Below are 23,953 nucleotides of genomic sequence, written 5' to 3' on the forward strand. Positions count from 1 at the left end.
AGGGCTCAAGGAATAGAGACACTGATATAAACATTCATTGTATTAGAAGTTTATTGAATATTGGAAAAAGTGTGGAAATAATATTCTACTTTCAAATTAAATACAGCTTACAGCACTCAGAGGGAAGGTTTTTCTTATTAGATCCAAACCAGTCCTCCCATTCCCAGGGTCATGACAGCAATGCATTCACTCCCCATCAACTGCTCAACGCTGAAGTAAAACACATTTACGCAGACAAATTCTGCTGTCCTTATGCTGGTTAACCACCCATTTAATCTCTTAGGATCTGATCTTCTAAACTGGCCTAACTTTGCTTGCATCAAAGCTCAGTGATATCTATGACAGCAGACTTGTAAAAAAATCCCAACCTTCTTATGTTAGATTGGAAATACATTTTACTAGCTAAAGGGAACATTCGGCAGATTATTCCTGAATTCCAGAAGGAAACATTCTCATGTCCTATTAATGTGTGTGAATTTGAAGTATTCACAGCAAAGATTTACACCTATTTAAAGCAGAGCAGAATTGGGACCACTTTGCCTGTCCCACAAGCATCTACCATTACGAGTGTTAAATAGGAGCTGTGCCTGGGCACAGATCTCCAAGGCATGGTCCATGGTCTTGATCTCAAAAGAAATCAGCTAGGCCTGATACTGATAACATGACTACATACAGGTTAAACTCCAAGGAGTTCAATGGAATGACTTCTTATTCACACTAGAGTGAGTTAGTACAGAATTAGGCCTCTCATACCTGAAAGAGCCCATGTCCAGAATTTTTAATATACTTGAATTCTGTTCCACAGTTCTATTTTTTCCTCATAGCAAGAATCATCAGAGGTTATCAATTCAGCTCACATTACAGAAGATTCTCCAAAATGATAGCACAAATTTACAAGGCAGAAATGACAGCCTCCTGGCAAAGAAGGTACTAAACTTTATCTCTGTTAAGTACTCTTTGCCTATGGCCACTGGCCTACAATTGCAAATATGAGGCAGATGTGGAATAGAAATTAAACATTGTGCTCTCAGGGTGGCCCCAATTGCATTCAGACTTCAGCGGAAAACAAGGCCAGAGTTCTTTCATCCTGGCTTCAAAAGTTTCATTTATAGAGAAATTTCAAACAGACGCATGCTTGACCTAAACCTCGGTAATACCAGACAATGCGTGTGCCTAAAAGAGCTTATTGTACAAAGCAAATTAAGGTGTTTGCAGGATGTATTAGGACAATTTGTTTATTGGACCCTTAACACACACTATAATCGGTAACGTCTAAAATTCTGTATTAAAAAGGGAAGGAGTAGATTTGAAATATTTTCCCTGTTTATTTCAGAATAATTCACAAAAAACATTTATCATTTAGGAGAGCCAAACAACTGGATCTTCTCAAATATAACCAAGAAAAGGTATGAATGTTTAGTAAAAGGGCATTCTCTCCAAAACCCCACTCAGACTTAAACTACATTTACAACTGAGAAAGCACTCTGCCCTCTATGTATAGACATGATAAAATAATGCTAGACATACGCAACCACTCAACTATTCAGAGTTCAAGGGATAAGCATCTGAATGATTTAAATAATTTCTTTCGATATTTATAGATATCAAAATAGTTTTGTCAATGTGATCTAATGAGGAAGGCTTTTAAAAATTCAGTTCCACACCGGGCAATTTAATGTACATTGAGGTTGCTAATTCTAAATAAAATGGGGACTGGTAAAACGATGCTATTTAGAAGAAAAATTTAGAGCTTTAGTCCAAATTTAATTTGCTTTTCTTCTCCGTAGTGAGACTACCTCGCTTTAACAAAAAGTATAGCTTGGATACTTAAATGTTTTTGTACTTTTACTGGAAGCCACATTTTATAAATATAATTCATCTTAATATCAAGACATAGTTAAACAAAAAAAACTTTTGAGGCCATGACTTTGTTGCCTCTCTGAGGGTACTGAGAAATCTGGCCTGCTCATGGAAAACAATCGTATAGGATACATAAACGTCAACTAAAACCTGGAGCACAAAATTTTGTTGTGGGAGGAAAAGAATTACGACACACTTTTACTTTTAGATGAACTGACAAACGATCGTGTTTCTTGTGACCAGAACAAGAAAGTTGTTCCCCTCTTCATCTTCCAGTGCAAGATTCGATGTTCTTGCATGCACAAAAAAAAAAACCAAAAAAAAAAAACCCTCGTTCTTTGTTGAACCATTTTCAAAAGAAATTAACTTGCAATCATCATAATTTGCTTTTATACATAAAACATAGATGGACGGATGGACGGATGGAGCACAACTAGAGAAATGCCTTCAGTCATGCTTTTTTCTCCCTCTCAAGACAGAAAAGCTTCAGTCTCCAAATAGCAACAGGAAATTTTTACCTTGTGGCTAAACAGTTCACTGTTCACTTTGCAGCTGCTTCTACTTTTTGGCTGGCCAAAACACCAATACAAAAAAGTCATTCCTATAAGAAACCAACCTTTCGTCAGATGAACAGCGACAAACACAAACTACAAAGAATCACACTCTCCCCCACCCTGACCCTATCGTTATAATTCCTAATTTTGTCGAATCTATTGCTGGGCTGTTTATCATAACAGTGTGCAATAAAAAGGACGACTAACTCTTGCAATTTTCTCCCTACTCCTCCCCTCCACAGGGGCCACTGACAGGGAAAGAGACTCGGAAAAGCAGAGCAGTGAAAGGCTAAGAAACAATAGGCAACCATGGCTTTGACAATGCAGCCCTGAACCCTTTTTGCTCCCGCTGTGACACTTTCATTCAAGAGCAAGGGCGGCTGCCATCATAAGAATGGACAATGGCATGAGGAATACAAGGGGGGGAAAAAAGGAAATCAGATGAATTCAGAGCTAAGATGGCAGAGCTCTCACCTTTTCCGCTTTTTTCGGGTAATCTGGAGGAGACGTCCCGCAGAGAAGAGATAAAAAGGGTGTTCTGAACTGTTGGATGGTTCTGAAGACTTCTGCATTTGCAAACGCATTTTAGAACTATTTGTAGGGGCATATATGCTGCATGCCATCTCTGTCTCTGTCTCTCTCTCTCTCTCTCCCTCTCTCTCTTCTGTTTTATGTCCTGCTATCTCCATCACACACCTCTATTAGTATGAAGACTTTCTGCCCATGTAAGTAAGTGAGAGTGTGTGTTCCTTAATGTTTGAATCAAGACACACGTCTGCATGCATTTCTAATCTAAGGAGCCTATGGCAGTTACTACAACTATCAATTAGTCAGCAATAGCTTGAGATCCCCATGTGTCTGCGTGAACAAAGGTGGGAAACACATGCAAATAATACTATAGCACCTGGGTCACGTACAGTAACTTAGCTAGCCACAAATAATTGCATCGTTTTCTGCCTTTTCAATGTTTAGTCTCATTGTTATGTAAAGTTTCAGGTTATTATTGTGAATACTAACATAATTAGACATGGCATTGTGTATTTTATTTTAGCAAACATAATAAAAAAAATGAAACTAATAAATAAATAAACGGTGATTTAAAGGGTTTAGCAAAAGAGGTTCTCTAATCTGTAGCTGTGCGTCCATTTTTTCACCCGATCAACTGTTCTGGAGTTAAAGATGTATTTCACAAATATGTCAGAAGAGACTCAAAGAGGGTTGATTGTACTGATGTTAAATCCACAAAAAGGACAAATTGTATCCTCCTAAAAACTCAAACTGTTTTTTTTTTAAAAAACTCTAATTTTAAAAGGACATTTTGTTATTTCTATCCATTTCAGACAGTATCTTAACAATTAAAAAGAAAACTAGAGAATCTTTTCTCTTCATTTATTTTTAATTTTATTTTAGAAAAACCAGCGAAAGTGCTGTTTAATAAAGAAGGTCAATAACAATAATAATAAAACTACCTTTCCAAATCCAACACCCCTCTGATTCCACAGTAAGAGGTAAAGATGAGAAAGATCTAGTTTACTGTCTGTTAGACACAGAATGTTTCAAAGGTGCAACTATCATCTGTGGGAAATTTTATGTCCAGAGATATCATCAGAACAACTCTTCTGTCAGTTGTAATTTAATTTGAAAGAATAATAGCATATTTTGAAAAGTGTCACAGATTAAAAAATTAAATCATTTGATGAGAACAGTTACTTATATGTAAAGTCACATTTTTTTCTCACTTATGATGTACCCACAACGTCCCACATGCTGTCTAACTAAGCCTCATTAGCCCTATTGCTACTTAGATCACAGTCCTTGGAAGGCTCGTTATTGACACCATACCATTTTTTCCCTCCCAGTGACCCTGAAAAGTCATCAACTTTATTTAGCCTGAGAAGGCTTATAAACAAAACCCTCTTTAGAAAACAAAACGGCAAAAATACATCCCCAAAGAGAGATTCTCCGATACGAGAAAGTTAATAGCAAGAAGAGCAGTGACTAACTAGTCAGTGGTAACCACACAGCAGGTGTTCTCAATGAAACCTGATTAAAAGGAAGCTGCAGTAAAACAAGCTCTTCACCAAATGAAGCCCTGAGTGCAAGAATCCCAGGGTAGATTGTACAGCATGAAGGAAAGGAATAAACAGGCATTTTTTAAATTTTAAATGGTGCTGAGCCACCATGCCCTTCGTTTCAAAACTTAGCTGCTGGGAATTGCAGGTGCTGTGGTGAGAGCAGATTTCCAATTTGCCAAGTGCTAGGCTTATCCCAGTCTTTTTGCTCTCTGAAAGAAACACACCACAGGACTATTATCATGAGGAGAGACCTGGCAAGGCTTTGCAGTCCTGCTAAAGCAACCCTGCTCTCAGCCTCTCTGCCAGAGGTCCTAGCAGAGAGACAAAAGCGTAACAGATCCTACAAAATAATCTCACCCTTCACTGAAGAATGAGACCTTAATATACATATGAGAGGGTGTAATATGCAGAATAGGGAGGGGAGATAGAGACAGAACAACCATTCCCAGCACTCACTTGATTTCATAGTATGTGACTAGGCTCTTTCTGACTTTAATATGAATTACTAATCTTCCTTACTGGACCAATTTGCTGCCTGCAAAAATCTCTCTCAAGCTAAAGGGATGTTTATTTAAGCATTTGTAACACAAAATAATCACACTCAATCTGCTGTCTCTTCTGAGGGGGGAATAGGCAGAGAGAATTGCAGAAGATCTGAATCCCTGTAGTGGATGTTTTATAACTGCTTATTGAAGAAGGTAGGCTGACGTAAAGAGAGTGAGAGTGTTTTCATTATTATGTTTTATATCCAATTCTTCTGTTTCCTAGCCCAGTTTGTATTGAAGTTATAGCCTTCTTTCTAACAAGTTTGCTTCTTAAAACATACCACATGCTGCTAAAATGAGTTGTTTTCTTAAACAATAATTAAGATAAATAGGCACCACTAATCTGATCAAATGTTTTTCCTTTATCTGATCTACTTACCTTCTTAAGTGTTTGCAAATTTACAATTTATAATTTCATTTATCTATTTTATTCTCCGATGAGACAACAAATTGGGTGGGTATTCTGCCTTAAAAAATCTTAACCAACTTTGTAACCAATAACATCAAGCATAAGTAGTAAGGGATGGACTGCACTATCATGCTGCATTTTTATTGTTCCGTTTGGTTATATTTTCCAGCAGCATGGCACAGATACTTAACAGACAAAAGAGCAACAGGAATTGAGGCATGAGAACTCTCCAGTACCATCAGCTAAAACAAAATCACAAGATGCTGGACAAGATTTGCCTTCAGAAAGAAACGGGATGTAATTTTGAGAGCAGAAGAGCTGGTATATATTTTCCTGCCTTCCTAAATTCTAGCAATTTTTTTAAAAACTAATTATTTAAATATAGCCTGTTTTGTTTTTGTTGTTGTTGTTTTGCCCTACTAGAAATAACTCACAACTGTAATTTTATACAGCAACTGAGACCCAAAGCCTAGTGGGCAAATCAGTATGGTAGGTAAATGACAGCAGTCACACAAACAAACCAACAAACCTTCCAAACTAGCAAACATCATTGGCTGGAATAAACATGTTGACAATAACTACATGATTAAAGCAATTGTTTTGTATCTGTGGCCTTAACAATGAACTAACTCAAAATTAAGCGAGAAGCATTAACCCTGTGGGTTTTGCAGAAGAGACTTAATTTATAGAAATAGGATTTTCAAAAATATAGCTGTTTTCAATGTTGTACAATAAAGCTTTCTTTCCCCCCCTAGTTTTATTTTAAGCCTAGACTCAGTTTAGGATTTCACATTGTAAATCTCTCTCTGTCTGAATGCTGTTACAAGGTTTGACAATGAAAGAATAATTCACGTCAGACAAAAAGAGCCCTTCAATCAGATTCATGCAGCTTTTCTCCTGCAGGGCTATGCCAAAATGAATGTGGAATCCTGAGCAGAACCATCCATCACCTTTCTCGAGTCTTTCAATTAATGACACTGCAATCAGATCGATGGCATGTAATAAGAAAAGAGCTTTGCATTTCTGTACCTATTAATTCGCTGAGTAACTCCAGAGGTAAAACGTGACCAGAAAGGGAAAGAAAAATATCATCCTCCAAGCAAGATTTTTTGGGAGGTTGGGCCAATTTATACAATTTGCCCATCCTCCGCCCTTAACAAAATCCTGAAAAGTCAAAATTAAAAAAATCAACTATGCTTTTCCTAAAATCAGATTATCTCCCTTCCCAGACAGGTATTTTCCTTCTGTGCTGCTGAGCTTGTGAAGTGTTAAGCATTTATTAAGTATACACTCTAGATTATACAGGGAGTTCATTTTTCTTCCAGACGAAGACTGGTCAACCCCCATTAGGCTCATAGTTAGCCAGAAACATCCTGCAATTCAAACCAGGCACCAGTGCATTCACTCACAGGGCAGGACTCTGCAGATTGCTTTCCTGGTGCTAAGGCAGTAATTAGCAACCAAATTTCCAGCTCACGGAACGTGCTGTGAATAGAGTCACCTCACGCAGTGATTAACTTCCAGGAAAGCGGGGGTAGGAACCCACCACCAACTGTGGGAGGGAAATAAAATGACCTTACATCATTGAACTGGCACAGGACTTTGGTTCGATGACAAAAATTATCCCGGCTTTGCAGTGCAGAACCTGACAAATACTCTGCAGTCCCCCAGTATCACAGAGCTGACGCCAGACCCTCAGCCATCACTCATGTCACAAGTTGGTTTTGATCACTTTCCAGCTAACGGGAGACTTTGTATCAGCAGTGTGGCTTTCTTTAAATCTAGGGCAGCTCACAAGGGAATATTTCTGGCAGGAGCTAAGATTCTCGCTACAAAAGATACGATGAGAAATTTCCAGCTCTGTTGAGTACCCTGCACTGTCCAGTTGCAAGGCACTCTGTGTACTCCCCGGTTCAATATTGTACAAATGTCTTGTCTCTTAGCAAGTCAGGGAGAGGAGAGAAAGTGGTACCGCCTTGAGCCCTGATTTGAACATTGGCTACCATCCAGGAATTAATGGAGCCTTGTAAGGAAGGAATAGATAGGCTTGCTTACATCTGTTTCCTTCATCCAGAGCTGCAGACAAATGTAGAGAAATACAACAACAGTGCCTTTTAAAAATAAGTTTAGACAAGCTTTAGGCAGGAATTTTCAGGGGCTTTTCCTTAACACTCTTGAACGAGCTCCTGGTGCTAGGACAAAAGCTGAATAGCCTAAGGAGGATGCTTCTATTATAGTCTGTCTCACGGAATGGTGTAGGTGAAGAGAGTGTCTGGCCGTGTGGAAATATATCACTCCGCAAAAGCTGTTAAGCTTCGGGTAGCCACTGTCAAAGAAAACATCACCTGTACCTTCCTGGTTGTGGTACAGACTGGCATACCCTAAAACCACTGGCATTGTTACTACATGAGACTGACCTAAGCTTTGCAAAGTAATAATTACAAATCATAATCATAACACCACTTTCTGTCTCGGTATATTCCACTCTGTGCCTGATCAATAGTCTGCTTAAGGATCTATTCCTTTAGATCTAGTGTCAGAGGCTCAGTTTCTTAACTAGGAAGGCTCTGGTTTCAAATACCAAACAATCACATTGTTTAAATAATGTCGTTATTCCATTTTCATTTATGAACAGTCACTAAAAAGACCTCAGTGGCTCTAGCCACCCAAGTGCACAACGTCACACAATACAATTAAATCTCAGCTTCATTCAAGTGGTCAATTCAAGGGGGATGCAGCCAGACAGACACAGTCTCCTTTCTGCCTTTTCATTGTCTAGGAAATGTATCCAGAGTCATCTCCAGGACCCTGATTGATAGAGCCCTGTATGGGTACAAAATTGGCATCTGCATCCTCAGAAATGATCCATGGATATCTGCACTGACATCTGCGTACACCTGCAGATATAAAGTGGATATTCACCCAGGGCTCTACCAATCAAACTGTAGCAATCCAAAGGCACGTTTAAGCTGAGCTGAATGAAGGTAAAGCCATTTTACAAATAATTAAATTGTGGTAGTCACTGGAGCAAAATATTATTGAGACAAAGCTCTCAGAAGGGTTTGAAATTTATATATTTATTTCAGTATAAGAATATCAAAAGTTGCAACAGTAACAAGGAGAAATGTTTATAAAGGACCTCAATCATCATGTTTCAGGACTGCTTGAGAGTGAGATGAAATATCCCCCAGCCAATATGATTTACTTAACTCTCCATTTTGAGGATTTTAAATCCTCTTCCGAAACTTAAGTTCTTTGCTACTGCAAAGGCAGAACTTGATAAACTATTGGTCTAATCTGATATGGCAATTTCTGCACTTCTTATGGAACTGAAGTGGAGTTGTACTCTGAAGCACTTTGAAGTTCTCACGCCTGTACTTCTCTATTTCTTTTTTTTTTTTTTAACATATTACCCCTGGGTCAGAGCTGGGCCCATAAAACAATCCTTTTATCTTCAGGCGCCTCCAAGCAAAAGACAGAAATGCTCCTATATACAAGCATGAGAGAATCTTTGTTGTTTTTGTTTTTGAGCAGGTGTGCACAGGCTATACTAGGGTAAGAATCAGACTGGAACACACAAACCTTGAAGCAAAAAAGGTTCTCAGTTCTTACTCTTCAATTTTAATTCATTGGCCTCAAACCAGTGTACAAATCAAGACAAGTATGTTTACCCCATTTTACAGATGAGGAAACTGAGGTGAAGTGACTTGCACAAGGTCAATGGCAGAGTCAGAAATAAAACCAAGGGCCTCTAAATCCAGTCCACCAGACTATCAGCCTATCTTGGTAATTTGCATGTTACTGTACTCGCTGAGCCCCTTAGCTGCATCTTCAATGCATTTATTCTCATAACAACCTTGCAAGGGTTTCTGTAGGGTCCCAGTTTAACACAGCAACAGTGGGATCATCTTCTCAGGTCAACAGCAGAGCCAAGAACAGAACCAGAGAATCTTGAATTTCCCTCCACTAAACTGTACTGTGTCAGTTTCATCTTCAAACACTGTTAGCAGTGGCATTTTTGGGACATATGGATTTAGCTAGTCAGTGGAGCCCAATGTTCATTTCAAGAGATACAAATACACTTAGATGTTTGTTTTTCAGAGGTGCAGTGTTACCATCTTTGCTATTGACTCCCAATGGGGGCTACTGGTGCCCAGCACTTGATAAAATCAGAGCCACAAGATTTAAAGTTGGATTCTTGAATGGCCTGGATGCAATAATCCTAATAGATTTACAAAAAGGAAAGCCAGTTGTGGCTACGCTCAACTCAATGTAGGTTCACCTTTTACAATTCATAAGTAGCCTGTGACTATCTTTCAATAACTTCTCTGCTACAGAACCATGTGCAGTCATGGCTGCCCATTATACCAAGTGTCCCACATCTACAGAAAAGAGAAGAAACATTATCGTACCGTCTCACAAGCTGAGGGGAAATAAATAATATGATGGACCTTGGAGGTATTTTGTAGCACTAAACTTGGCAAAGAGAGTGGGGATCAGCCAGTACGTACATATCATCTAATATCTCTCTGGCTAATCTTAATACTCAAGCAATCCAGTGGCAATGCAAATGTTGTCCTATGAAGACACTAATATCATTCTTGGAAACACTATTTGGTCATACTAAAATTAGGAGATTTGTTCCTGTGTCACCAATGCTAATAGGGAGTGTAATAATAATCACTAGATGAAAGCTAAGCAAGTACATTAGCAAAAAAAGGGATGGTGCTCGGTCCTGCCAAGAAGGCAGGGGGCTGGACTTGATAACCTCCTGAGGTCCCTTCCAGTTCTATGGGATGTGCTTCTCCATGTGTATCACCTGTCCTTTCAGCAGAAATGTGAAAAGGAAAGGAAACATTACCACCAATAACTACACTGTCCAGCAGAGTCAAGATTGCTATATGCAGCAGTGCCCAACGAAGGGACAATGTGGTATCTAATTTAGGATCATCACAAAGTAGGATACTGAGTTAGATGGACCTTTGGTCTGACCGAGTACAGTATGGCTGTTCTTATGCTATGTCCCTAAAGTAGACTACAACTATCAAACCACATATCCATCTAGAAATGTGAGCCATCATCTTCAGAGGGGGAACGGAAGCCACGTAGACAAATTAAAAGGACCAAGTCCTCAAAAGCTATTTAGGCCCCTGCATCCCAATGATTGCCCTAGAGTTACACTCCAAAATACCTTTGAGGATCTGGGACTAAGTGGTTTGCTCACAGTCACACAGCAGATCTGGTAGGGAGCTAGGAACCAAACTCAAATTTCCTGGGTTCCAGCCACATTCTTCTGCTCACAGCATAACAGTATAGTACCCCTGGTCTATGTTGGAGGAACTTAGAATGTCAAACTCCTGGGAAGAAAGCTGCTGGAAGAGCACACTCTCTCCCTTGCTGTTTAAAAATAAGACCTCCCATAATCAAGTCCTGGGAGAGCTTATTTAAAGTAAATGGGGATGTCTGGAATTTGGAGATGCATCACCAAAGGAGAGATGAACGCGAATTGCTAGATAAAGTACACAATGGTGAATCAGTTGCATGGGCACCTGACTGGACCACTGCCAGTCTACATCAAATATATGAACTCACCTTGTTCCCCAATAAATGTAATGGGACAATTTAGTGTTGGTGAAATTTCTCAGGAGATCATGCAAATGATGACAGGAAAGGTCCAAACTATTTATTCACTGTGACACGTGCTTGTTTATATACACCAGGATACATCATATATATTACACACACATTCATATATATACCCACACATACATACGGTACATCTACACTTCACCGTGGGGATGATATTCATAGGTAAGGAAAGGAAGAGCTGATAACTCAGATGCTAGTCCCATTACTTAATGCATCAGCAGAAGGTGCTCAGATACCATGATGATGGGTGTGGCATAAGAGAATCAAAACAGAATAGTTTAGAGCAGGAGTTACCCAGCAGTCATAACCTGCCCTTCCCATATTGCTAAATGAGGGTTCTGGATACACCTCAAGCAGGTGGCAGGAGGGGCCCTGGGGAAGAAGAAAGCCTAGGATGTAAAACTGGTTCCAAGTATGGAAAAGGCTAAGAGGCACTGAACTGGAAGGCCTGAAGAGATTTGTGGGAGAGATGACTGATGCTTCAGATCCCTAGGGATGCCATAGGGAAAAAATTAAACACTGAAATGAGCTGGGCTCTTTCCTCTTATCTGCTCTCATACAACAGTATCACATATTTAAGTATTGGCAGAACACAGGCTTGTTTTTCACTGCAAGGCAGAGAGATCGCGAGCTCTTCTGAGCATGTCTCATCAGCTCTGTCTGCCAGATAGTCATTCTCTGGTGACCAGTTTTGTTACCAATTCATACAAAATTGTTGCTCCTAGTTTACTTGGTGTTTCAAGGACACGTCCTGGTCTTTAGGATCATCTGAGACATCCCACGAACATACAAGGAGGAAGCAGAGTTTTATTAATTGGCCTCACGATTCCCCTACTGGGATCTCTTCTCGAAGATATCCATGTGGCAGAAAAAAGCTTTGTGGGCTGAGGCTTTGTTTTGAGCCTCCTGGAGGTCTAAAACAAGGTGAAAAAAGGACAAAGGGGATTTCAAGCTTCGTGGTCTCCCACAGGATTCTGGCCTACTCCTGGGACTGGTTCAGCTTCTGGCGTAAATTAGAGCAACCCCAGGGTTTGCGATGGGCTCTTCCATCATACAGAGAAACTCAGATGCCCCATGATCACTCTGCACTATGCCCGTGCCCGCAGTAGCCCTGGCTCGATTCCAGCACACCCTCTGCACCACAGCTTACAGCAGAAGGCAAGCATATGGCGGCTTATGAGAGCTCAGTGCCTGTGCTGAGGGAATTTGTGGAGTTTTAGATGCAATACTGCTTGCAATTTCTGGGACTGAGAGCATTGACTGCTGGAAGTCTGGAAGCACAGAAGCAGGAAGGAGAAAGGAGGAGATGAGCTGGGGGGCTTGGAGAGAGCTACAGAACAATGCAGCAGCTTTGTAAGGAGGTTTCATTTTTGAAAATAAAGTTGTGTTGAAGCTTATTAGTACCTTGCTTGCCCAATTCAACAGAATTGCAAAACATTTATGATCCTTAGACATTGCTGCCATACCAAGAGACAAAATCCCCATTGCAGTGCTCTCTTACCCTTGGTTTTGTGTTAGCAGCCCAGAGAAGCTGACTTAGAGTTGCATTTCACACAAGTGACGTCCTCAAGTCATCTGGCTAGCCTATAGTAATTAGCATTCATCAGTGGTCAGGTTCCAACAGCATGCTCACAGCTGTACATGTCCTAGAGTAAGACTCTCTGGGTTCTGAGGGATCTACATGGGGCCAGTAAACGATGAAAGCAGAGATGTAGGCCAGAAGACCCACCACTGAGACTTCTATACATTTCCATTTGGGAGCTATTAGCTCAGCTGATCTGAATTCTACAGAAACCAGCCCTCCAACTATATAGCCATAGGCATATAATTTTCAAGTATAAATATGTAATCATATGTGCAAAGTAGACATGGCCACAGGATATGTGCGATGCTAACACTGTAACGTTGTATAAGAACAAAGGAGACAGAAGCGACTGCAACAACTACCGTGGAATCTCCCTCCTAAGCGTCACTGGTAAACTGTTCGCTCGCGTCATCCTTGGCAGACTCCAGAAGATTGCTGAGAGGGTGTACCCCAAATCGCAGTGAGGATTCCGTGCTGAGAGGTCTACCGTTGACATGGTCTTCTCTCTAAGGCAGCTGCAGGAGAAGTGCAGGGAGCAGAGGAAGCCACTCTACATACCCTTCATCGACCTGACCAAGGCCTTTGACTTGGTCAGCAGGGATGGTCTGTTCAAACTGCTCCACAAGATAGGCTGTCCTCCACGGTTACTCAAGATGATCCAGTCGTTCCACGAAGCCATGAGAGGAACCATCCAATATGACGGCGCATTATCGGATGCTTTCAGCATCAGGAGCGGCGTCAAACAAGGATGCGTGCTTGCTCCGACATTGTTTGGGATCTTCTTCGCACTCCTCCTGAAGCATGCCTTTGGATCTTCAACAGAGGGCATCTTGCTGCACACAAGATCTGATGGGAAACTGTTTAATTTTGCAAGGCTGAAAGCTAAGTCTAAGGTGCGGGAAGTCCTCATCAGAGACATGCTGTTTGCAGACGATACTGCTGTAGTGTTTCACACAGAAGACCAGCTTCAAAAACTGCTGGATCAGTTCTCCAAAGAGTGCAAGGACTTTGGGCTTACCATCAGCCTAAAGAAGACAAATGTACTCGGTCAGGATGTTGCTGAATCCCCATCAATCAGCATTGACAACTATACGTTAGAGGTCGTCAACAAGTTCGTTTACCTTGGGTCCACCATCACTGACACCCTGTCATTGGACACTGAGCTAAATAGGAGGATCGGAAAAGCGGCCACAACTCTGTCCAGACTCAGCAAGAGAGTGTGGAATAACAACAAGCTGTACACTCACACCAAAATGCAAGTCTACAGAGCCTGCATCCTCAGCACCCTCCTTTATGGCAGCGAGACTTGGACCCTGTATGCCCGCCAGGAAAAGAGGCTGAACGTCTTCCACTTGCGCTGCCTCAGTTGCATCCTTGGAATATCATGGAAGGACAGAGTGACCAACACCGCCGTCCTCGAGAAAACTGGAATCCCAACCATGCACACCCTCCTCAGGCAGCGTCGGCTCCGCTGGCTTGGCCACGTCCACAAGATGAATGATGGAAGGATTCCAAAAGACATCCTGTATGGTGAGCTAGCCTCGGGCAAAAGACCTCCAGGACGCCCCCAGTTGCGCTACAAAGATGTCTGCAAGAGAGACCTCAGAGAGGTAGACAACTGGGAAGAACTAGCAGACGACCACAGCAGATGGAGGCAGGGGTTACACAAGGGCCTTCGGAAGGGCAAGTTGAAGATCAGACAGCTAGCAGAGGAGAAGCGAGCGCACAGAAAGCACACTAAGGATTTGCCAGACACCCACCACATCTGCAAGAGATGCAGCAAGGACTGTCACTCTCATGTGGGTCTTCATAGTCACAGTAGACACTGTAAATGAAGTCCTCAATTGAAACTATAAAGGGCGCGATCCATAGTCTATGCAGACTGAAGGATGCCTACTACTACTACTAGACATGGCCCTTGTGTAACGCACTGACTGAGAAGAAATAATTGTGCTTTCCCCTATGCTAACACTCAGACTAAAAACCTATATAGTGCACCTCTGTAGCTCATTCACTTGGCTGCTCCAAGGGCAAGACTGAAAAAAATGAGACTGAACCCCCCATGACAACTCTGGACCCTGCTTTTATGCCTTTGCAAGTTCATGGCATTTGGGGCCAGATTGTCATTTGAGATCCAGCCCTTCTGTGCACAGCTCAGGAAGCACAGAACAGCTAGGTTTTAGCTGTAACTGATCAGCTACAAATTTCGCAGCTTGCTGGCACTTTCAGCTGGTAGCATTCTGGCAAAGCCAGTTCATGTCCTCGTTCCCCATTTAGAAGTGTGCCAAGATGGGAAGAGAAGCAGTGTGCACAATGAACTTGCGGAACTCCCTGCTCGAGGATGTTGTGAAAGTGAAGGCTTTAGCGGGGCTCAAAAACAACTTGAAAAATTCTTGGAGGGTAAGTCCATCAGTGGCTGTTATCCAGGATGGGCAGGGGCCTCCACCCTCTGTCTGTCAAGTTGGGAATGGGTGAGAGGGCGATGGATCATTTGATGATTACTTGTTCTGTCCCTTCCCTCTGGGGCAACTGGCATTGGCCACTGTCAGAGGACAGTATACTGGGCTAGATGGACATTTGGTCTGACATAGTGTGGCCCTTCTTTTGTTATGCTCTTGTGTTCACTCTGCCAGCCTTTTGCTTGGGCATAGGTCTATCGCCCACATGCCTCTGATTTAAGTTAAAGTGCAGCTTGGCCCTGGGCCCATGGCATTTGTTGGCCTCACTGTCTGACAGCAAGTTGCTCTTTTGTGTAAGAATATCAGCTGCAGACTTTGCCAAAGAGTTTGTGGGGCCCAAGGAGACACAGTGACAGCAGGGCCCAAGACAATCTCCTTGTTTGCCTTGCCTGAAGGCCAGTCCTGATCAGCTGCAGTGCACTGAGCAAAGCAGGGAATGGAAAATGGCACCACGGTCCTCCAACAGGAAGGAACAATGCCGTCACAGTCACATTCATCTGTACAGAAGCAATTAGCTTTTGTCTCCTCACCAGGGATGTTTCCTCCCCTTAAACCATTTGATTAAAACTAAAATATTGAAAAGCCACGTTCAGGCACAGGTCATCACCACCACCAACCCTGAGCTCAGCACCTGTTGGTGTCTGATGCCTCCTTCGCTATTTCCTTCCATCATTCCCTGTCCAGTGAGGAGTGGTTTAGTTTCTGTAGACTAGCTCCGCACCAATCTACTATATCATCTACCCATTCTCTGTGGGGGCTGCCTCTCCTATTTGAGCCTTCCATTATGCTGAACACCAGGGTCTTGACTGTTCACTTGTTCATTCTGCAGATATGTCCAAATAACTTTAGCTTCCGTTGTATATTGCCTCTTCAGTTGCTCCCTCCATTGCCTCTTCCATCACCATGGCTATCCCTTCGACTCTCTTATCCAGGTCTTTCTCTGCGCCTTCATTCCCTACTTCTTCCTCACCACATCTCTTCATTTCTTGAACAAGAGTCCAACAAAAGGACTGTAGGAAGTGGACATGGTAATCAAATGACGGGAAGTCCAAGAACATGATAGATATGATTTGGATAAGATGGGCAACATCAGTACAGCAGTGCCAAACTTTCCAAGGAGTAGAGATGGACTCGGACACAGGTGTTTCTGAAAATTTAAAAAAGTGACCTAAGAATCTAAGGGACATTTTTAAATTGTTATTTAAGCACCTTATGATGCAGATAAGCACCTAGAGGGATTTTCATTGAGTCTAAGCAGATTAGGAACTCAACTCTCATTGATCTGGCTAGGAGTCAGGCATCTAGGAAACTAGATGCCTATCTACATCTTCAGGCAACCAGATAACTTTAAAAATCTAGCCTTTATACATTTAGGTGTCTAAGTCCCATGAGACATAGGCTGGGATGTTCAAAGAAGCCTAAGGAATTAGATGCCCAACACCCATTCATGTTCACTTGGATTTGGCAGGCTAAAATTCCTCAGGTCTTTTGAAAATTCCAGCCTTAGTGACAGTCATTTTTGAAAAAGGGACTTGGGAGCTCTGAAAATGTTACCTGACCTCGCAGTTGTCCTTCATTTAAAACCAAATCTGTCTCACTTTTATGACGCTCATCAAGAACACAAATTCATGAGAATGGAGCTATGTAAAACATTTTTCATTCTACAGAAAGGAATCCTATCTTACTTTCAGCAGTCTAATCATTTTCTTGTATCCTTTCAGGTGGCTCCTTTCCACCGCAAAGACCCTTCAACAGTATAAATACCTACACTTGGCGTATGGAATTTTTGGAAATAACACTTCCAAAGAGGATCTTAATCCTAGATTTTGCAGTGATAGAGAGGAGCAAAAAGGATTTAAAATTTAGTGGGCTGATCAATAATTCTTCACTCAAATATCAAGATGCAGGAAGACCGGAGGTAATCCTGAAGAGCCTGTTTTATGCTAATTTCTAATGAGCTTTAATTGAAAACACAGAGTGGCCAATTTTTTTTTAAGTAGTGATTTATATTTCACTGGAAGGCAAATCTCACCTCCACAATACAGCTAGCCATATGTAGTCTGCTGGACAGAGGGAAGTCAAAGCTTGCCTGATCCTTGCAGCATTTAGCTTGCGGACCTAAGCATGAAGAGTTTTTTCACTCTTATCTTAGCCTTCATAATTACAAGGATTATTGATCTTAACGCCAATCACTGGCCTTTGATTCAGTGGCCACTTGCACCAGTATGTTCACTTGGTGGAAAACGGGCCGTTTGTACCACCTGAAGCTCTGGCCCAGAGAGTTTGCTTTACAGCAGGGGTGGGGAGGGGGCAACCTGAGGCCAGCTGGCCACATGTGGTCCACTGAGATTCTATGTGTGGCCTGCAAGACATTTTATTTACTGTTGCCCAGGCCCAGGGTTTTTGCCTGTGTATTTTTTCCTACCGGTATTACTAAAGTGACATTCACGTAAAGCAAGGGCACCTGAAGGGAGGACTGTGCTAAATACACACAACATTGACTGTGAGAGCCATGCACTTCCTCTGCATCCAATCAAAGCACCGCTATGGTTCATTCAGCACATCCTGCAAATTCTAGGTATTCTAGCGCAAGTAGCTGAACGACCCTATCCCAGGCAACAGTCATTGTTCCAACAATCTTGCAGCACACTAAGGTGAAGAAGGGCCACTATGTAGCCATCTCACTAGCCTATGTTGCCCATCACTGTTTTCTCTGGGGTGTAAACCCAATGTTTACGTGGGATGTGCAACTTCATTTAACTCACTGGTCCTAAGCATTGAGACTGGGTTTGTTCAAACCAATAAGGTGCTTGCAGGCCACCCAAGAGGCCAAATCTTCAGCAGGGGCAAATGAATGCAGATTCATCGTCATCAGTAAAGTTTACCCTTTTACACCAGTCTGAGGCTCTCTGGCCCAGGGAGTTTTGGGGGAAGAGAATCTAGCTGAAAATCATATGCAAACCCGAATTAGAAACCTGACACTTCTAAAGATATGATATTGTTGTTGCAAAAACCAACACGATACAGAAACAAACTGCCATCAACATATGGCGAGAGTCTGAAGTTACAGCAAACATTTACACACATTACAAACTTTATGCACGAGAGCAGCCCTGCTGAATTCAAATGGACAACTTACATCCATAAAGTTATTCATATGCCTTGATGTTTGCAAGACTGGGCTCTAAGACTGGAAGATGGTACTTTATATTTTTCTGCTCTTGAATCAACCTCAATAAAAAGCATACATAAGAATTAAACTCAGATGGCTGCTGCTGTCTTAACAAACAAAAATGAATGTATTTTCAGGGAGATTTAACTTCCCTTTAAAATTCCATATAAGTTAGGAGGGAAAACTCATTCTGCTCAAACTAGAAACTATTCAAGTATTTTATCCACATAATTTTTAGGAAACAAAAAATGCAAAGAAATTCACTTGAAGATAATGATGGGAAGAAAGTACTTTGAAATAAACAGATTGTCCCTAAACTGAAGTGAAAGGCAGCCCAAAACATAGCATTAGCAATCCTTCTTCCCCCTATGATTTCTACAGAAAGCCAGATGAGCTCTACTTCTCTCGGGAATAATGATCTCTCATTTATTTTGGATACAGTGTTCCTCATCGGTGATTCTCTTAATCTCAGTCTGAAGGTTCAAGGTACTTTTTAACTACAGAATCTGACTCATTTTCTAGTTGCTGAGTAGTTAATCTGCTCAAACATTTCCCCAAATAACCATCTGCTCCACCTTGTATTTATTTCATGCCCTGACTATCTTAGCTCTTGCTCCGTCCTGCTGGCTCATTCAGCTCTCTTTAAATTTCTCCTCTGGCCTTATGTCTGGTTGCTTATGTTTTGGACAGACAATAGAAGAGATATAGGCCATTATTCATGAGAAGCTTCAAGTGTAACGTGAGAAACACCTCCTCTCCTGACCCCTGTTAGCATAAGAATTGCTGATAAAAATTCTTAACTGAAAGAGAAAACTCTTCTGGGAAAAATATAGGCAAAGTTTCCCCTGAGAGATGTGCTTTGGAAGAGCCAAGAAGAATTCTTCACTTCAGACCTGATCCAGCTCCTGGAGGAGTTAGTGGGAATCTTTCTAAGGACTCCAGTGGGAGTCAGAAGAAATACTAAAGGTTTTCAAAATTGTAACGTTCCTCAAATAGAAAGATATTTTTCATCAGTGTCAATATAAGAGTATTACACATTCATATTCTAGTTTCTATCCATGGATCATGGATATATATACCTCAGGGAATTAAATCCCATATCACCTCTCGAAGGTGGTTATGTATCCTTAGACCCATTTACAGATGGATCGTATCAATTAAAAGAATAAATCTGAAGAAGTGGGTCTGTCCCACGAAAGCTCATCACCTAATAAATTATTTTTTCAGTCTTTCAAGTGCTACAGGACTGCTTTATATATATATATTTGTACATCTTTACTGACTCCAAGTGACATCGGGCAATGAAAAAAAATATGCAGGGGCAAGGTTTATTCTCATTTATGCCAGCATAAAACTGGGTTATTGCCATTGACTTCTGTGGAATTCAGTTTACTAAGTGTGACAGAGGGGAATCTGGCCTAGGCAATTTTGAATCATGCTTCACTAGAGAAGTTAACAGAGCACTGCCGGAGCATGGCAGTGTATACTGTCCAGCACAAACTAGAAAAGTAACCAATAATTCATGTCTGCCTGACCCATTTGCATAACAGTCGACATTTCTAGACAATTATATCTGTGGAACAGTGTCCAGCAGAAACAGGGAAGAAGGATTCTTTTGAAGATGGGGTTTACTTTCAAAAGAGCAGTGTCTACACTGGTTTTCTTCTTTCGAAAGAAGCTATTTCAAAATAAGAATATGCAAGTGAGGTACCAAATATGCAAATCTGCACCTCATTTGCATTTTTAATTCCCTCATTTGCATACCTCTTTCGAAAGAGGAATGCAAGTGCGCACACAGCCATTGACAAAGCAGTTTGGATCAGGACCCACACCTCTAAGTGCTCATACAAAATCAAACCTCTGAAAGTTTGCTATGAAAATTTAGCACTTTAAATTCTAGAGGAACGTGGATTCTAAAGCCTGAGAGGACACCTATGATTATCTAGCCTGACCTCCTGCATTACACAAGCCATAGAACTTCCAAGAAATAATTCCAATTTGAACTAAAGCATAGCTCCCTTAACAGCAGCCACATGCGGATTTGAATAAACCCATGAGGTCTACAATCACTAGCTACCAGGGAATCTGAATTCTACTCCAGTGCTGCAAAGGATTGCATAAACACTAATTCAAAACTTACCATAGTCACAAGATGCATTGTAAGTTTCATTATACAGCTTGAGGAACTGAGAGACAGTGGTACATGACTTTATCAAGGCCCTAGGGAAGTCAGTGGCAGAGACAGTACTAGCACTCAGGAGTAGCGTGCAGTAAACAAGACCATCCATCTCCCACTACTCTATGTTATGTGATACAAACTACTCCAACATTACTTAGAAGGAAAACAAAAAATAAATGGCAAAGAGCACACTGAATGGGCAATTAATATTCTTGGATGGGTTAAAGGAAAAAACTACATGGACCTATTCAAACTTGTCCAAAACAAAATTTAAATACACTGAGAAATGTTTATAGATGTTCAAATTGTTAATGGCATGCAGAAGGCTTACATTTCAAACATCATAGGTCAAAGAGAAGGAATATGTGAATTTCCAAATGTTCCTTGCTTGGCTGATTCTCTAATGTGATATCTTAAACTCTTCAAAGTACTCCCTGGAATTAAAACAATCAGATAGCATAGAAAGTGCTCACTTAACAACTATCAATAGGTTTTCAGATAAAAATGTAGATATAATTAAAAATAAAAAAGATGACCAAACACAATCAAATGAAATAGCTTTGGAAACTGATCAGGAAAGTGTGAGTTGATGTTCTTTTGCAGGGAGCAAGTGAGGGACAGTTCAGCCGCTGAAAATATTTGTAGATTGAGAATTTCAGGAAGCTTGTCCGAGGCCAGGGCTATGCTAAAGGAGAAAATTGAACTGCACAGCTGGAGTCTCTATATCTAACATAATTATTTCTCACCAATCCCAAAGTGGGAGGTCAACGGGAGATCTCTCAGCATTCAATTTACCAGGTCCATACTAGACTACCTCAATTAAAATCTGGAATATCAACTTGCGAAGAGATGACCCTCTCTTACTTATTGACAAGCCCTACGATAGCATATGAAAACTATCTTAGCTTGAAGGAAAGTGTTGCTAGTTACTATTCAAGATTTAACAGAGGCATTCAAATAATCTGCTCTTCCCATTTTGGTTAAGTTAGAAGGGGTGAACTAAAGTAAAGTGTCTAAGTCTTGCTGACAGGCAAGGGGATTTGGGCAACTAAGTTATTTCGGGCCATATTTTAAAAAAAATCTAAAAATCCAGATAATTGCCCAGTGGAATTTTTAAATTTAAATTTTTAAATTGCCCTAAATGCATGTTAATTACTTTTCAACATTCCACAAAGAATCCAATTCCCATTGAAAATTGATGAGAATCAGGCAACAAGGTGATTCTGAAATTCTCACCTGGTGCCTAAATAGGTTGCACAATCTAGTCCCTGAACACTTTTGAAGATGAGACTTAAGTGCTTTTGAAAATGTTAGCTCAGCTAAATAAGGCAGGGAGAGAGGTTCTGGTGGATTTTGGTATGGAAAAGGAGATCACCCTATGGAAAACGTCATAGAAACACAGCCAATAAATATAGCTAAAAATGTTCATTATTGCTATTGTTATTTGTATTGCAGTAGGTTTAGGGTCCAGTGTGCTGGGTTCAGCACAAAACCAGGGCAAAAATTTATGCCCTAAAGAGCTTGCTGCCATAGTTTGAAACAATACGCAAGTGAACCTAAAAGGGAGGGTACATAAGGAACAATAAAATAAACAATGTTGAATAAATAAAATCGCCTTGAAGGTTCCAATCATTTGGACATATCTCTTTTTCCCTTTTCTTACTAGCATTATTTGAATTAGGGTATATTCCAAGCCTCCCACTTCAATTGAGGTCCCATTGTACTAGTGACATATTCATATGACTCCAGCATTGGGGCTTTAAAACCCAAATATCACTAACTTCACACTCCTGATAGTTGGCACCACCAGAACAGTAGCCCCACTGATTAATTCAGGGAGGTCATTTCAAAGATTAAAAAGTCCAACACTTGGGTTAGGGTTGGCTGTGCATTCATTCACAAACACAAGAGTTACAGAGGAAAAATATTCCTCTCCAGGCATCTCTCCCAGTTCAGTTTGTTTCAGTGATGGCTGCTCTTGCGCAGTCTAATGCTGTTCCTCTCTTACGGGTGGAACCCTGCAGCTCTTTGATTTCCTTTCGTATTTGTAGTTATATCATCTCTGGCTGACCTTTCTTAAACCTATGATGTTTTCCTTTAAACACTGCAGGAGCATTACGTATGCTTGTCGAGAGGCAAGCCTTTGAGATGGGAGAGGCTTGCAGTTTTCTGGGTCTCAAGACATTTTCCAAGAATCCTGTGGGGTTGCAAAGCTAGTCTGTAGGGTCTGAATCAGCTTCCCGTAATTTAAGTACTTATTTTATGTGTTCTCCTTCTCTTGGGTGATTTAATGTATCAAAAGTAAATAATAACGACCCTATGATTTCCTAGCTATATCTCAATCTGCTTTTGCTATTATACATGACAAAATGGCTCAAAAAGCTAAACTACAAGTCAAGGGATGGGGGGGACTCCACACAATGAGCAAGTTCTACTTCCTTCCACTGTCAATTCATTTCTGACTCCCATTTTCCATTCTACTGCTTCCGCAGATTAGACCCATCTCCAGTTCTGGCTTCCCACCCTTCCTTCTCCCTGTCACGGCTGCAGCCCTTCACCCCAGACCCCACCTTCAGTCTCTTCTGAAGAGGAATTCTTGTAATTAAAATGAGGACATTATAACCCACAAGTTTTATTGCTGGTTTAAAATCAGACAGAACCAGTTTGCCCAGCCCTACTTAAAACAAAACACCACACAAGGCCATTAAATCAACACAATACATAATAATGAGTAATGACTAGTGATTGACAAGCCCTGAAAGGTTCAGGGAAGACATAAACCCAAGACATACAGTTCCACTCCCATCTCTAGCATGGAGTATGTTTCCCATAAGAATACAAAATCTGGATGTTCGTAGAAATTATTTGATTCATTTTTATCAACAGAATTTTCTTATGGTATTTCCTGCCCTTCCTGATTCTTTCCAGGGGGTCAGCCATGCAATGCTAGTCTCCTAGTGCAGTGTTGCTTCAACTTTCTGAGACCACAGAAAACCAAACAATATTTTTGTGCAGAGCACCTATGAAAATTTTCTAAAAATAATAATTGTCAAACTATAAAAAACAACATACAAACAGCAGCATACACAGCAAAAACAAAATGAACTAATTTAATTAGGTATCACAGCAATGAAGAAATAACATTGTATCTGGTTTCAATAACAGAAAATATACACTTTGAATTATTTTTCCAAATGCTCGTGGCACATCTGCGAGTTGTTCACAGAACACCAGTGTTCCACGGAACATAATTTAAGAAACACTGCCCTAGCACATAGAAATCATGGGTGATTAGTCCTATACAGAAACTAAAAACAGAGAAGGTGGGTGGACAGACAGAACAAATCTTGGGAAGCAAATGAAAGTTTTCTCAAATTTTGCCAAAACTATGGTAAATATAGCATTACTCAAACGTCCTGAGACTGACATTGTTGTGGCGAGCCCTGTACAAACATGGTGTCAGATT

The sequence above is a fragment of the Carettochelys insculpta genome, chromosome 25 (assembly GCF_033958435.1).
Source record: "Carettochelys insculpta isolate YL-2023 chromosome 25, ASM3395843v1, whole genome shotgun sequence".
NCBI lineage: Eukaryota > Metazoa > Chordata > Testudines > Carettochelyidae > Carettochelys > Carettochelys insculpta.